Here is a 13268-nt window from a genome sequence, read left to right as displayed (position 1 = left end):
GGGTATATCCATGAGGGAAGCCTGTATGTCACTGGAGAATCCTGTGGAATGTATCCATGCATGTTGATGAAGTACAACACTAGTGCCTACTGCCCTTTCTAGGCAATCAATGGGATCCAGACCCAAGCGGATAAAGTATTTGGCCATTCCATATCTATCATGAATCATCTGAGCCATAGAGACCCTAAAATCCTCCAGGACATGTATCCAATGACTCAGCAAACAAACAGCATTCACAGATCGTAATGATAGGCTGGCAGATGAAAACATGCGATTCCAAAAGCCTCAATTCTCTGTTTGGAGAAGTGGTTGGAAATGAGTTGAGATTCACATCACTGTTTGAGGTGCATAATAAGGGCTCTTGGGAGTGGGATACTTGGTGAGGAAATCCGTGTCACTGGGTACCGGTCTGTCATGTCTGGCCACCTGAGTATTCACATATGGGCAAGAATAAGGCTTCAACTAAGTAGCCATCAAAGTATCAGTGAAAGCATAGTTGAAGGAAAGCAAAGACACAGACATGGCTGGCCCCGGTTATAAGATCTCTGTAAGCAAATTGGTTTTGGTGTCAATGGAGAGTAGCAGTAAATCTAGTGCCTCAGCTGCTCACTGGACCACCACCTGAAATGAAGCACTCTCTTCCACTGGTGGGTCAAGTGGTGAGTTAAGCTCTGTCTCAAGTGAGGTATCATGCCCACTGGCGTCAACACCAGCACTGGTGTAACAGGGCCAGAGTAGAAGTCCGTACAGAAGTCAGTACGGGTGCACTAATGGGTCCAGGGTTACTGACGGCAATAGGGATAAACCCGCTCATAGTAACCTGACTGTGGACCCCTGTGGTGACATTGGGCCCTAAGGTGCACCAGAGAGAGATGGAAGTGCCCCGAAACTTTGCAGCATGTCTTTGTTGAATGCCTCTATCTGCAGCAGGGTCCATGGTGACCTGGGAAACTCATGGCACATCGAGACCAGCTGAGGAGATGGTTCTGTGGCCAGAGACCATGGCTCCTCCTAATGTTCAGCGACATAAAGCTTCAAACCCTGGTCACGGACTGCCTTTGAGTGCATGAGGATGGACTTAACGCATAACTTAAGAGTCATGGCCCAAGTCCACTTACCAAAGACACACCTTTTACGTCTGTGACCAACATCTGCTTCCTTTAGTTGTGGCATGGCATGAAATCTGTTGTTTTGGGTGGGGACATTGTTCATTAGCACAAGCGTGAACCGTTTATTAGTTATTGGAAAAAACTGACAAAGTTAGGAGCAGAGCTCTGGATCCACGTTGGAAGGAGAGTAAAGAATGTAACTGACATCAGTGGTGGCCCTTATATGCGGCTCTGCTGCGCAGTGTGGATTCAGTGTGCTATAGCATGGTGCCACGTAGCGGTGTGTGGGAGCATTGCTATGGACAAATGTTTCCTGGGTCCTGTCTTGCAACTGGGAAGTATTCTTAGGTGAGGAATCTGCGATTATAAGTATCCATCAGAAAAGGTGCTATGCTATTTTTTCAGGTCCCTAGGTCCCTGGGTTTTGTTGTACTCATAGTGGCGTTCGACTGTAGGAAACCTGCCTTTTCTGTGTGCTCACCCAACATTTGTCACCTTTTTTGGACCCTATTTTTGCTGGACTTAAAAGTCTGTGCAGTTAGCACTGCTAAACAGAAACAAAGTGCCTGTTCTCCCCCTTTAAAATGGTTAACTTGGCGTATTCCTAATTGACACATGTATCTTGCCTATATTTCCCTAGTGTATGCTGCAGAAAATGTATCCAGGGCCTGGAAATTAAATATCACAAGTAGACTGCAGCACCTATTATGTTATCCATAGAGTGGGTCTACAAAACATACCTTCAGACCTACCATTGTAGCCTGACTATTGCAGTGTAAAACCTGCAGTGCAAGCTGTCAAAAGAACCTTTTCTGACATACAGAAATATTACTAAATCACCCCCTCTGTAGGTCTTATTGACATAGCCCACACGGTAGAACAATAATTGCACCATGTCCTTACAGTGATAATTTTACTGTGATAGGCCTGGCTGTCCTACAATGGAAAAAGTGCCGAGTAAAATATCAATGTTCCTATCCCAAGTTTAAGACCAGCTAGAAAAATAATGAAACTTATATGTTTAATAGTTATTGAAAGTCAAATTCAATGGTGAAACCTCATTTTAACAAATATTAAGGAAAGTAACTTAAAGAAAGTTACCATTATTCTGCCTCGGTGAGCATAGTTTGTATTAGCTTTCCAGTAGCTACCTAGTCTGTGGTTAGGTTTTAAGGAGGTGTAAAATTCCTTCCTGGGGTCACACCATAGACCACTTTGATTGACAGGTCAACCTAAATGCACTGGGATGTTTCTCTGAACCCATCTAGACATTCAGGGTGGGAGCTGCTGCCTCTCCTTTTGGTACAACAATATAAACTCCTGCCTAAAAGGTCTGTCTGAGGCACATGTGAAACGTTTGTGCTCTTGAAAGGATCAAACAGGACCAGATCACAATTCTTGTGTCCCCCCATATCTGGCTGCTGAATGGCCCTGCTTTCTCTTACCAGATTTCTGTCTCATGTTTTGTTGTGGTGTTAGGGCCTATTTCAAACTAGATTTTAGAGTTAAATGTGTGAGGACACTGGTAATTTCCAAACTACAATCTGCTACATTCCCACAGTTCAGAGACCAGGTTTAGTGTGGGTGAACACTTAAGCCATCTTGGAACTGATTTGACCCACTGCGTTTTGGAACAGTTTGCAGTAAGGCAACAGGAACTACTGAAAAAGTAGGTAGGCTAGAGCCTGAGAACTTTTATCCCATTGGTTAGAGAGTGCCCAAGAGTCACCCCACCTACTAACTAGTGCCAACCATAAATCTGATACTCCTAGACACTTGTGTCAGAACACTTTCTGGATCAACGGAAGATTAGAAGAGGCCTGGATCTACTGTCTGTGACTTTGGAAGAGCCCTGGAGGCCTGAATGTGGTCTCTCTTGTAACCAGGACACACAAATGGACTCAAAGGGTCAGTTGGCTGACCTCATGTCATGTCCACAGGAACACTTAAGCAACAAGAAGGGCTTTTCTCTGAAGTGTCCAGCTAACCAGCTGACCTGGACTGGACTTTGCTACTGGCCTCTGGTTGACACCCTGAGAGCTTCTAAGTGCGGTTCTTTGAAGTTCTGGGGGCCTTAAAAATGTATTCCCATTGTTCTTTGGGCACAAAAGGAAAGTTTTGCCTCTAGAGCTTAAGAGGGGACCCACCAGCAGAAGTATCTGACCGGCAGTTCCACAGCATCAGACTGAACTCCAGCTTTGTCCCACATGGAGACTTTTGTATCTTTGAATAAGTGACAAAGTCCCATTCTGCTTTGAGGCCTAGAAGATATTCATCTGGTAATCTCTAAAGCTTCAGCGGGTCTAACCTTCTTCTGTTCTCTAGCCTTGGCTTCCACGGTGGCGACTACAATTTCAACAGCATCTCTCAAAGGAAGGATTCGTCTTCTCAAAAAGTGACAATGTCCCTTCTGCCCTGGGGCTTAGACAAAAAGTCAATGTTTTTCATTAAGAAAGTGACAGTCCCTTTCTGAAGCGGAACTTCTAAACTTTTTTATTCCCAAATTTTCAATTACAATCGACTTGGTGTATCTGACCCAGGCTTCATCATGGCCAGCCTAAAATCCTGCCTAGGTACCAGTATATCCAACCATTGAGCTTTGTGCTTTTTGGTGCTATCTTCACCTAAAACTTAAAAACTCATATCTCCGGTTTAGATAGCTGTTGTTTTGGTGTTCTTTTGTTCATTACATTTTACTCTATAATACAATTCGGTTTGAGAGCTTTATTTTTCGGCGTTTTGACTTTATTGCTGTTTTGGCACTGCATAAATAGTTTATAGAGTGCACTAAATTAAGTCTGGCTGTTCTGTGACATAGCTAACCAGGGGATTAACCTCAGGTTAATTTGGTTTAAACAAACAAAAAGTGTTATTATTCCCTGAGGTGTTTAGTTGTGCCCCACAAATAATAATCCAATTTCTTACATTGGTCCTTCAGTGTAATGGTCCCTAGTGTGGATCAACCTTTGAACTTAGGCAAATCTCTTCTCATATATCGTTTCAGAAATAAGGAAAAACGTTCCTCTTCTGTTAGCTGTACTTGCTTTACACCTTTCTCGTTCCCTTTCCCCCTGCCTGTTCTGGTGCTTAGAAGTCCGCAGGTGCAACTTGCACTGTACAAATAAATAATGAGATCACAAAGGTAGATTAATTTGTAAGAACACTACCCATAAGCTCATGCTAAACACAATAGTTAAGCTCTAGACCTTGTACATGTATATCCTATAAAAGAAATAATAGGATGCCTTTGTCACTGATCAGTATCCTTATTGTGAACTCAAGTTTATGTACGGGTTAGAGGACTGAAGTAAGATGAGCCATGTTTGTAGAGAGCCAATGAAATACTGGGAGTGTAGAATCAAGGGCTGCTTTAGCAAAGACACCAGAGATCTAAGCTCTAGGGGGAACACATCTACGGTTTCACTACTGAACATGTTCACGAGTAGATACAAACGTTGTGGTGCTCATAGCTTGACTCACAACATACTGGATAGTAAGGGACTACTGAACCCCTGTACCTTACATTGTTTGGGTAAGTGCTGGACGGGAAGCAAATAGGCACAGTGTCTTTTGAGCCCTTGCTGCTGTAGAAGCCATATTTTGCTTGGCACAATCGTGGATGGTGTGGGAAAGTCGAGCACTGTGTGGCTGCTCCTTCCCATAGCTTGTGCAGGACGCTGATTTGACAGGACATCATGGACTTTTTGGGGTGCCATTTATGGTATCCTCAACAAAATAGTTTGCACAGTACCATAATGTGAGCACATTGTGGGTCTAGGTCATGAACTCCTAAACCTATGCATTTACTAATCAGTTCACAAAATTGCCAACTGAAAGATAGGGTGGTAACTCCCTGGGATACAACAAACTTTGGAATTGTTTAGATCTTTCCAGTCACTTGGCACAAGTTAGGTAGGATGCAGGCCTACACCATAAATGGTCTGAACCCATAAAAGAACTTCCGCAAAATGTGTTCGAACATTAGTTGAAAGAGGGATACCACCTGTCAGCCTCTCTCTTTGTGATGTCACTTTACCGAAGGAATCATCTCCCTGCTATTCATCACCGCTTCTGTCTTCTGTTTATCTGTGAGTTGTTTTGCCTTCATTACTGTAAAATACACTAAGGGGAATATTTATGAGCCGGTTTGCGTCGCTCTTGCACTACACAACGTCGTAAAAGAGTGACACAAACAGTACATGTGATTTATGAAGCCATGTAAGCCCACTTTGCGTGGCCCTGAGTGGCTCCAGAAATCTAGAGTAAGCCAACGCAGCACAAATCGCTGCGTTACTTTACTCTGCCCTGGGAAGGCATTCCATGGGTGTTGCGTGGGTGTTCCTACACAACTCCCATGGTTTTTGATGCATTCCCAGATTTACCAGACCTGAGAATGCAACAAAAAGATACACCTTCTCAGGTGTGGTGTAAAAAGGAGAAATATCTCCTAATTACTTCCTCTTTCTATGTGTGCTGCATTTTTCATAAAAAATAGAAAGAGGAATATGCCTCTCCGGATTGTTTTTGTGCATGAAGGTATCCCTTCCTTCACAAATACAATCCTGTATGAAATGCAGGCAACCTTGCACCATGGTGCTAGGCTGCCAGCACAGGGGGAAAGGCAGGAATGTGCCATATTCCCTTTATTACAGTGCATTCCTGCCCTTTCCCTGTCACGCAGTGCAACGCAAGGTGACTTGCTGCGTTGCACTGTGTGAGATTCCAGTAAATAGGCCCCTTAGTTTTAAACACCATTTTCATTTTACTGTACTATTAACACCTTGATCGCGGTGCGAATTCCGCCCCGGTGCTGGAATTCTAATCAGTGGGCGGGGTTCGGACGGCCCCCGGCCGTCTTCCGCACACGCCCACTGTCACGTGGGATGGCTGGGGGCCGTCTGCAGCATCGAAGGGGTTAAGAAAGCTTTCCAAAGTATCTGCCATCTTGCTTAGCAGTACTCCCTCAGGTATATCCTACTAGATATGGAGGCATATGTGACTGTACACACAGTAGGCAGTAAAATTGATGCACCTCCAACACAACACAGAACAAGTTGTTTTGTGACTAGAACAACTAACTTCTGTTTTATCCTTTTGTGACAACAGAATTGTAGGAGGTAGAAGACAGTATTGTGCATTGATCAGCTTAGGAAATCATTTTAAACTCGGAGAGGTATGTTGGGCACTGGACTCTCCTTACCTCAGTTATCCAGCAGTTCAAACGCCTTCCAGGCAGTTACTTCACAAGAATGGAATGCCTTCGTCAGACTTCTATCCTGTTACTTCCAGGGTATTAACACTTTACAATTGATTTGGCTCTCCCTGCTGCTCGTTCCATTGTCTTAAAGGGTGTTGCACTCTGCTGCAAGGCTCGGTACCAGGGTATGATCTGTAGCAGTCACTTGGGTCCAGCAATGACTCATCCTTCACTTACTGCCCTCCTCCAAACAACGATAGTGCCTAAGGACAGAACTGTACAAAAACACATGAAAAAAACGATGGACTTTCCTCCGATGAGATCTTTTTGCTTTAGACGAAATAAAATGATGGCCAAAACGACCTGCCCAGGGAGGCTCACCTAGATTGTTCTTTGTTAGAATTAGCAAATACATTGTCTCACAGAAATATTGTGTCCTAAATACCATTTACAAAAATATTGTTACCTTGGATGTAGATTTTCTATTGGAACATTGGAATGTTCAGAGCTCCATGGAAAACAATTGAGTGCAAAAGTGTGATAATGACTGGTATAGATATTCTGCTCCAACATTCCAATGTTGGTCCTATTGTTTCTCCCTTTTTAGGTCTCAGCTACTGACACCTTTAGCTGTTTGTCGACAAACCTATTGTTTCCAATTCATTACATTACATAGAGGGAGGTTTTGGTCAGGTCCTTGTTCAGAATTGGATCTTTAAGTTGTCTATCTTATTCCCTTAGTCCTAATTTGATGGGTTTCTTCCCTATTCTTGAGTTTGTCCCACCTAGGGGGCATAACAGTCTCGCACAATGTTCTGATTGGGTGATTTGTATCCTTCCCCTGCACACATGAGGACTTTTTTTGCTCTCTGATGCTACCTGCTGCACTGCCTAGGTTATGTATTTTTCCTTGCACTCTCCCTGTTTTTTCTTCTGCCACACACTTTATTTTGCTTAGCCTCTCCCCTGTTTCCTGATGCTTCCCACTCCTGCTTGTTTTTTTATTGCTTTTGTTTTATTTATTTTTTTCTTTACAAGTGCCTGGCAGCTTCAAAGTTCTGTTGGGTCACTCACATCCTTTTTGGCCACTTCACACTCAGGACTAGCCCGGGCTCTAACTGGACTGTTCAGGTAAATTAAAAACGACTACCATTCTATAGAAACCCCATTACTATAAAGCCAGTCATACGTGCACATGTGTCTTCTTGCATGTGTTTGCACGCGCTCAAGGAAAAAAGCACTGGCAAATCCAAGAGCCTGGTATGTTGGAGTCAAAATGCTAGAGTCAAGACTTGCCAATGCTTGTTCATTTAGATCTTTTTGCCCACAGTGGGAGAAATGTTATAATAGCTTGATATCCCTTTTGTATTGGGCTCTACCTGTTGATAAAGGCCCTCTATTTGGTTATAAGCCCTCTTCTATGGTCGGACTGTAGTGGGTTGAGCTAAGGTCTGATACATCCCTCAACAAATAGGTATAATGTTATTTCACGAATTCCAATGAGGCAATATTTTTTTTAAATTATATTTAGGACTCAAAACTTCTGTCAGACAATATTTTACATAAAGTATGCTGTACCATATCACCTGGGGTTTGAAAGTCCAATAAACCATATGTCCCCAAATGCAGATATCCAACATATCCTAGATAAACTTCACCCTGAATATAGCCATTCACATCCCGTCCAGAAATGGTCTGCATCGCTTGCAAATACAGCTATTTTCATCTAGACCTAGGGCGCATCCCCCCACAAAAGAACTATGTACTTCCCTCCTAGTCTTGTATCGGACCCAAAGTCAGCCATTCACAACCCTGCCATGCATGCTTCACTCCAAGCGCCTGTAATGTACATGTTTGAAGGCCTGAATTACCCACAAATACAGCCATTCGCTTCCCTCATAGGCTGTCACCATTCACATCCCTGTTCCGGCCTTCATCGCCAGCTGCAGCCCATTCACACCCACTTCCAGGCATGCATTACAGCGTATTACTAATAGTCATGCCATCCCAAAACGTGCACTGCTCCCCCGTAGAAGCCAGTTTCAAAATAAGCCTTTAAGTGCTGCAGGACTGAGCGCTGGCAGGACCCGGCTCCCTTAATGTCCTGCGGTATATCAAACACAAATACAAACAGGCACATCTAGTACCACCTTGTGTGACCCCAACAAGACTCATTAGCACACCCAGGGCCTTTATCACCGGAACAAATAAAACGAGGTACGTCCAGCATGCACACCCACCATATACAGCCATTCATTGCTAGGCCTGACCCACTCACAAGCAGGCATTCATGCCACCGACACCTGAAAAACACTCACATACACTAGTCCACCGCGCCCACATCCATTTCAGCCCAAAGTACCCACATCCGCCACCAGGATATCATCACCCACAAATGTAGCCGTTGGGACCTGCTGCACCCACAAGATGCAGCCATCCACTTGAAATCCCGCGCGAGTCATGCCTGCTGCAATTCCACAAAACACAATATGTGCCTGCATTCGCCACGCACACGTAAGAGACCCATCACCCAGCGCCTCTCACACCCCAAACATATATATCCTTTCACATCCCGTACCGATCTGCGTCAACCCCAAATATATGGCGCCCATCCGAGCTAGTGACGTCACACAAAACATACAGTAGTAAACATACAGCCTAACCGACGTCACTCCAAATCCGGAGAAAAAACACAAGGTTACTGCACGGCTGCCTCCTCCTGACCTGACCAGCCCGCGAGTCAGCCCGAGTGCCCGCACTCACCTAGGTGCCGCTAGAAAGAAGCCCTCCGTGGCCCTGTGTGCCCGGGACCCCCGGGCCACTCATCGCCGCCGCCGGTCACAGCATGTAGATGATGTAAGACAGCAGCACCAGCCCGATGATGGCAAAAAACATCAAGATGAAAATGTCCAGCATCTTGGAGGCGAGAGACAAGGCACAGAGACTAGACGCGGTGACGGACGAGCGCTGAGCACTCAGGAGGGGGCGGGGAGGAGGAAGCCGAAGATGCAGTACGTAAAGGGGAGGGGACCACACGCATCAAGCAGAGATGGGGGCTGGGGGACGGTGGGGGCAGCATAAGAGATAGAGAGCCACGGGTAGGAGTGATGGGGCAGGTGACAGCGAGGAAGTGGACTGTACTTCCGCCCCCTCCCCTGCCATCGGGCGCGAGGCGTCATCTCATCTCTCACCGGCCGCGAAGCAGTGATAGGTCCGACTGAGAGGCACATACCTGGAAACAATGACACCGACATGGTCCGCACACCCCGAGCATTATAAATAATTAAACAGGCAGAGAGGCTGGACATGCAATGCACAGCGGAGCCTCGAACAATGACTGCCCGTTGCAGACGCTTGAGAGGCACTGACCAAAATGTGCTACTCATTCCCAAAGCTCAACTCCGGCCATCGCGAGGACGAAGAGGACAACATTCATGTTTGTTCCAGCTCCACTCACTTGGATTTTTTAGGAAGGACGGGTACCTTAAGCTGCAGACAAAACATTACCCACTGATGAGTCGAGAAAATCCCGAGAGGGGGGACACTACTTACCTGTTCTTCCGCTTGTTAATAGTCAAGGGGTGTAACATGCCCCTCCTACAGTGCAAACAGGGCCAGTGCTTAATTTGTAAAAAAATAAATAGATAATAAGTGCCAAGGCTCTAGTCAGAGGCCACTTTTGGATTATCTAACTTTTACATATCTTCACATGGACCAAACCAAACCCCTCTTTGAGACTGTGCCAATTTTGCAATATCCCGGACTGACCATCGTTTCACTTTGCCAATTGTTACGTCTACCTTTTTCACTTTTACCTTCAATGTTATCCCTTTCACCCATAATCCACACGTGTTTCATATTACAACCTGCTGCTCTGCCTCGCATCTTCCCAAAAGGAGATTTGTCACCCACATCTCTTGGAGTATTGCAACAGTTCCAAAGTCACCCATTTCCATGGCTCCACCTCCCACGGGGCTTGTGATAGCAGACCCCTTCATTCTGAAAGGGCAGGATGTCGCCTTGTAAACCAAGTGCTCCTTGACCCCACCAAACTGGTTCTGACTGGACTGAGCGATTTGCGACTTTGGGGAACAAAGACTTTTTAGGTATAAAACGCTCAGCTGGAACTTTGTTCGCTGTGTTCCTTATGGGTGTCAAGACGAAACTCTGTCCGAGTGAACACAGGAAAGGACTTTGATACTTTCACCAAGTTTGCTGAAGAAACTACCCAAGGGCCTGAATTGAGAGCGCCTCCTGCTGAAGTCTCAGGGACATTAGACTTCACCCCGTCAGCCGTTGGAATCCCTGTGTGAGGAATTCTGCTTGCCAGTGAGGCCTCAGTCGAGTGATCCGCAGCCTCTAGTTCTACTGTGAGGAGTGCGGACTGAAAACCCTTGCTGAATCTGTGTGGGCCGCTGCAGCTAAGAGAGAGCTGCCGCCGCTGAGAGTCCGCCTGAATTTGAACCTTAAACCCTCGCTGAATCTGTGTGGGCCGCTGCAGCTAAGAGAGAGCTGCCGCCGCTGATAGCCAGCCGGAATTTGAACCTTCGAAACCCTAGCTGAATCTGTGTGGGCCACTGCAGCGAAGAGAGAGCTGCCGCCGCTGAGAGCCCGCCTGAATCTGAACCTTCGAAACCCTCGCTGAATCTGTGTGGGCCCATGCAGCTAAGAGCGAGCTGCTGCTGCTGAGTGCCTGCAACTTTGCCAATTTTGCATCATCGTGATTCAGCCTGTGGGCCACCGCGCCTAAGAGAGAGATACTGCCGCTGAGTGCCCGCACCTTTGCCAATTTTGCATCATCGTGATTCAGCCTGTTGGCCACCGCAGCTAAGAGAGAGCTGCTACCGCTGAATGGCCTCACCTTTGCCAATTTTGCATCATCGTGATTCAGCCTGTGGGCCGCCACAGCTAAGAGCGAGCTGCTGCTGCTGAGCACCCGCACCTTTGCCAATTTTGAATCATCGTGATTCATCCTGTGGGCCACCGCAGCTAAGAGAGAGCTGCTGCCGCTGAGTGCCCTCACCTTTGCCAATTTTGCATCATCGTGAGTCGTCCTGTGGGCCGCCGCAGCTAAGAGGGCTCCTGCCGCTGAGTACCCCCACTTTTACCAACTTCGCATCATTGTGGTTTGTCCTGTGGGCCGCCGCAGCTAAGAGAGAGCTGCTGCCTCTGAGTGCCCGCATCTTGTTCACCAGTGTCGAGGATTGTTGCTATCGTCGCATGGGCTGCCGCAGCTAAGAGAGAGCTGCTGCCGCTGGGAGCCCATCATGGAGCTGCAAGACGAGAGTCATTGCCACCACCAGCCCAGGCCGTCGCAGCTGCGTGCTGCTGAGAGCCCGCCTGTCCCCGAGTGCCCGTATCATTGTGGGTGCACGCTGTGGGCCCCTGCAACCAAGACTTGTGGTTGCTGGGAGTTCGCCTGTCACCGTCTCTGCTTCTTCGGGAAGCTGCGTGCTGTGTCCCCTTGCAACAGCAGATATCTGGTGCGCACCGGGTCGCGTAGGCCCCGGCCTTGAACTCAGTCAGTGTCATGTTCTGGTGAATACGTTATTGCCTTGTTGAGTCCCTATTGGTTTACGTGTATTGTAATTGCTAAAACATTTGAGAGCCTGGAGTTAAACCTTAGATAAAGATTATTTTTCTATACCTACATGAGAAGTGTCATTTTGTGGTGTCGTTACTGCCTTATTGTGCATGGTCATAAATGCTTCACACACTGCCTCTGAGATAGGCCTAACTGCTCGTTCTACGTTACCACAGGGTTGAGAAGGGGTTGTCAAAGAAGGTAGCCCACTTGCCCTGACTTAGGAAGAAGGGTCCTTATTTGGACATTGGCGCCAGCCATTGCCAACTAGAGACCCCCATTTCTAACAGTATGTAACGCAAAAATCAAAGTAGTAGTGATAGTGCTGAGGGCTATAAAGAAAATTCAGATCAGACTAAAGAAGTTATGCACACTGAAGACGTAATGCAGGAAGAGCATGTACTAGGTGTGTATGGAGTAATGGAAAATAAAAAAGATGCACCATAAAGTTAGAAATGTGCCCATCTCAACTAGAAAGGCATTAAAGGAGAAATTGACAACATTATGCAAATGAGACATAATTGAAGAAGCTGAATCTTCAGAATGGTTATCACGTGTAGTGGTAGTGCATGAAACCAATGGACAGAGCAGGTTATGTGTAGATTTCAGAAATCTAAACAGCTATGTATGGATGGATCATCACCCTGTACCTAATATAGTAGAATATTTGCTAAATTGAAGGGGGCCACAGCCTTTGCCATTTAGATCTTTCTAATGCATATCATAAGATTGCACTACTTGCAGAGAGTAAACCTAATAGATGTATGACATTACAACGCAGGCTTTTACCACGCATGCTTTTACAACGCGGTTTTTACAACGCATACTATTACAACGCATATCGCTTTGGGGTGCTGATTAGTGAATAGTTTAATTTACTATTCGAACTCCAGTCACCGTGGACACTAGGGAAGGTGTTGAATAGTAAATTAAATCTATTTCCTATCCTAGAGCGCCCCCCAGCGCAATGCGTTGTAATGGTTTTCGTTGTAAAACCTGCGTTGTAATAGCACTGCGTGGTAAAAGTTGCGTTGTAAAGGATGTTTCCCAAACCTAATACATCTTTCATCCCACCTGAGGGAGTGGTCGGCTACAAAAAAATTTCTTTTGGTCTAATTTCGGCGTCTGCAGTTTTTAAAAAACTGATGCATAAATTGTTTAAGGATGTAAGAAATGTAATGTATTTACCGAACAATATCTTTATTGATGTTTGGAAAGTCAAAGAAAGAACATACTGAAACATTGATAAAAGTGTTGACTATTTTGGAAAATAGTGGGTTAACCTCAACAAAGGAAAAATGTAAATTTGAACTGAAATCCGTTGACTGTTTAGGTCATATTATTGACAAACATGGGATTTCTCCCAGGAGAAGCTTAT

At 45.7% G+C, this 13268-nt stretch overlaps 1 long non-coding RNA gene across 1 annotated transcript in view; it reads right to left on the bottom strand.

The window, feature by feature from the left end:
- Positions 1–9352, bottom strand: part of LOC144753910 (uncharacterized) — a 58081-nt gene extending 48729 nt beyond the window's left edge. The window contains exons 1-2 of the long non-coding RNA XR_013594596.1: positions 9070–9352; positions 6310–6581 (exon numbers count right to left, since the gene is read on the bottom strand). This is a non-coding gene — a long non-coding RNA (uncharacterized LOC144753910). The remainder of the gene's footprint in view (positions 1–6309; positions 6582–9069) is intronic.
- Positions 9353–13268: the final 3916 nt, after the last annotated feature.

Source organism: Lissotriton helveticus, chromosome 5_1 (genome assembly GCF_964261635.1).
Source record: "Lissotriton helveticus chromosome 5_1, aLisHel1.1, whole genome shotgun sequence".
Lineage (NCBI taxonomy): Eukaryota > Metazoa > Chordata > Amphibia > Caudata > Salamandridae > Lissotriton > Lissotriton helveticus.
Note: the sequence above shows the minus strand (reverse complement) of the source record. Positions and strands in the feature narration are given on the sequence as shown.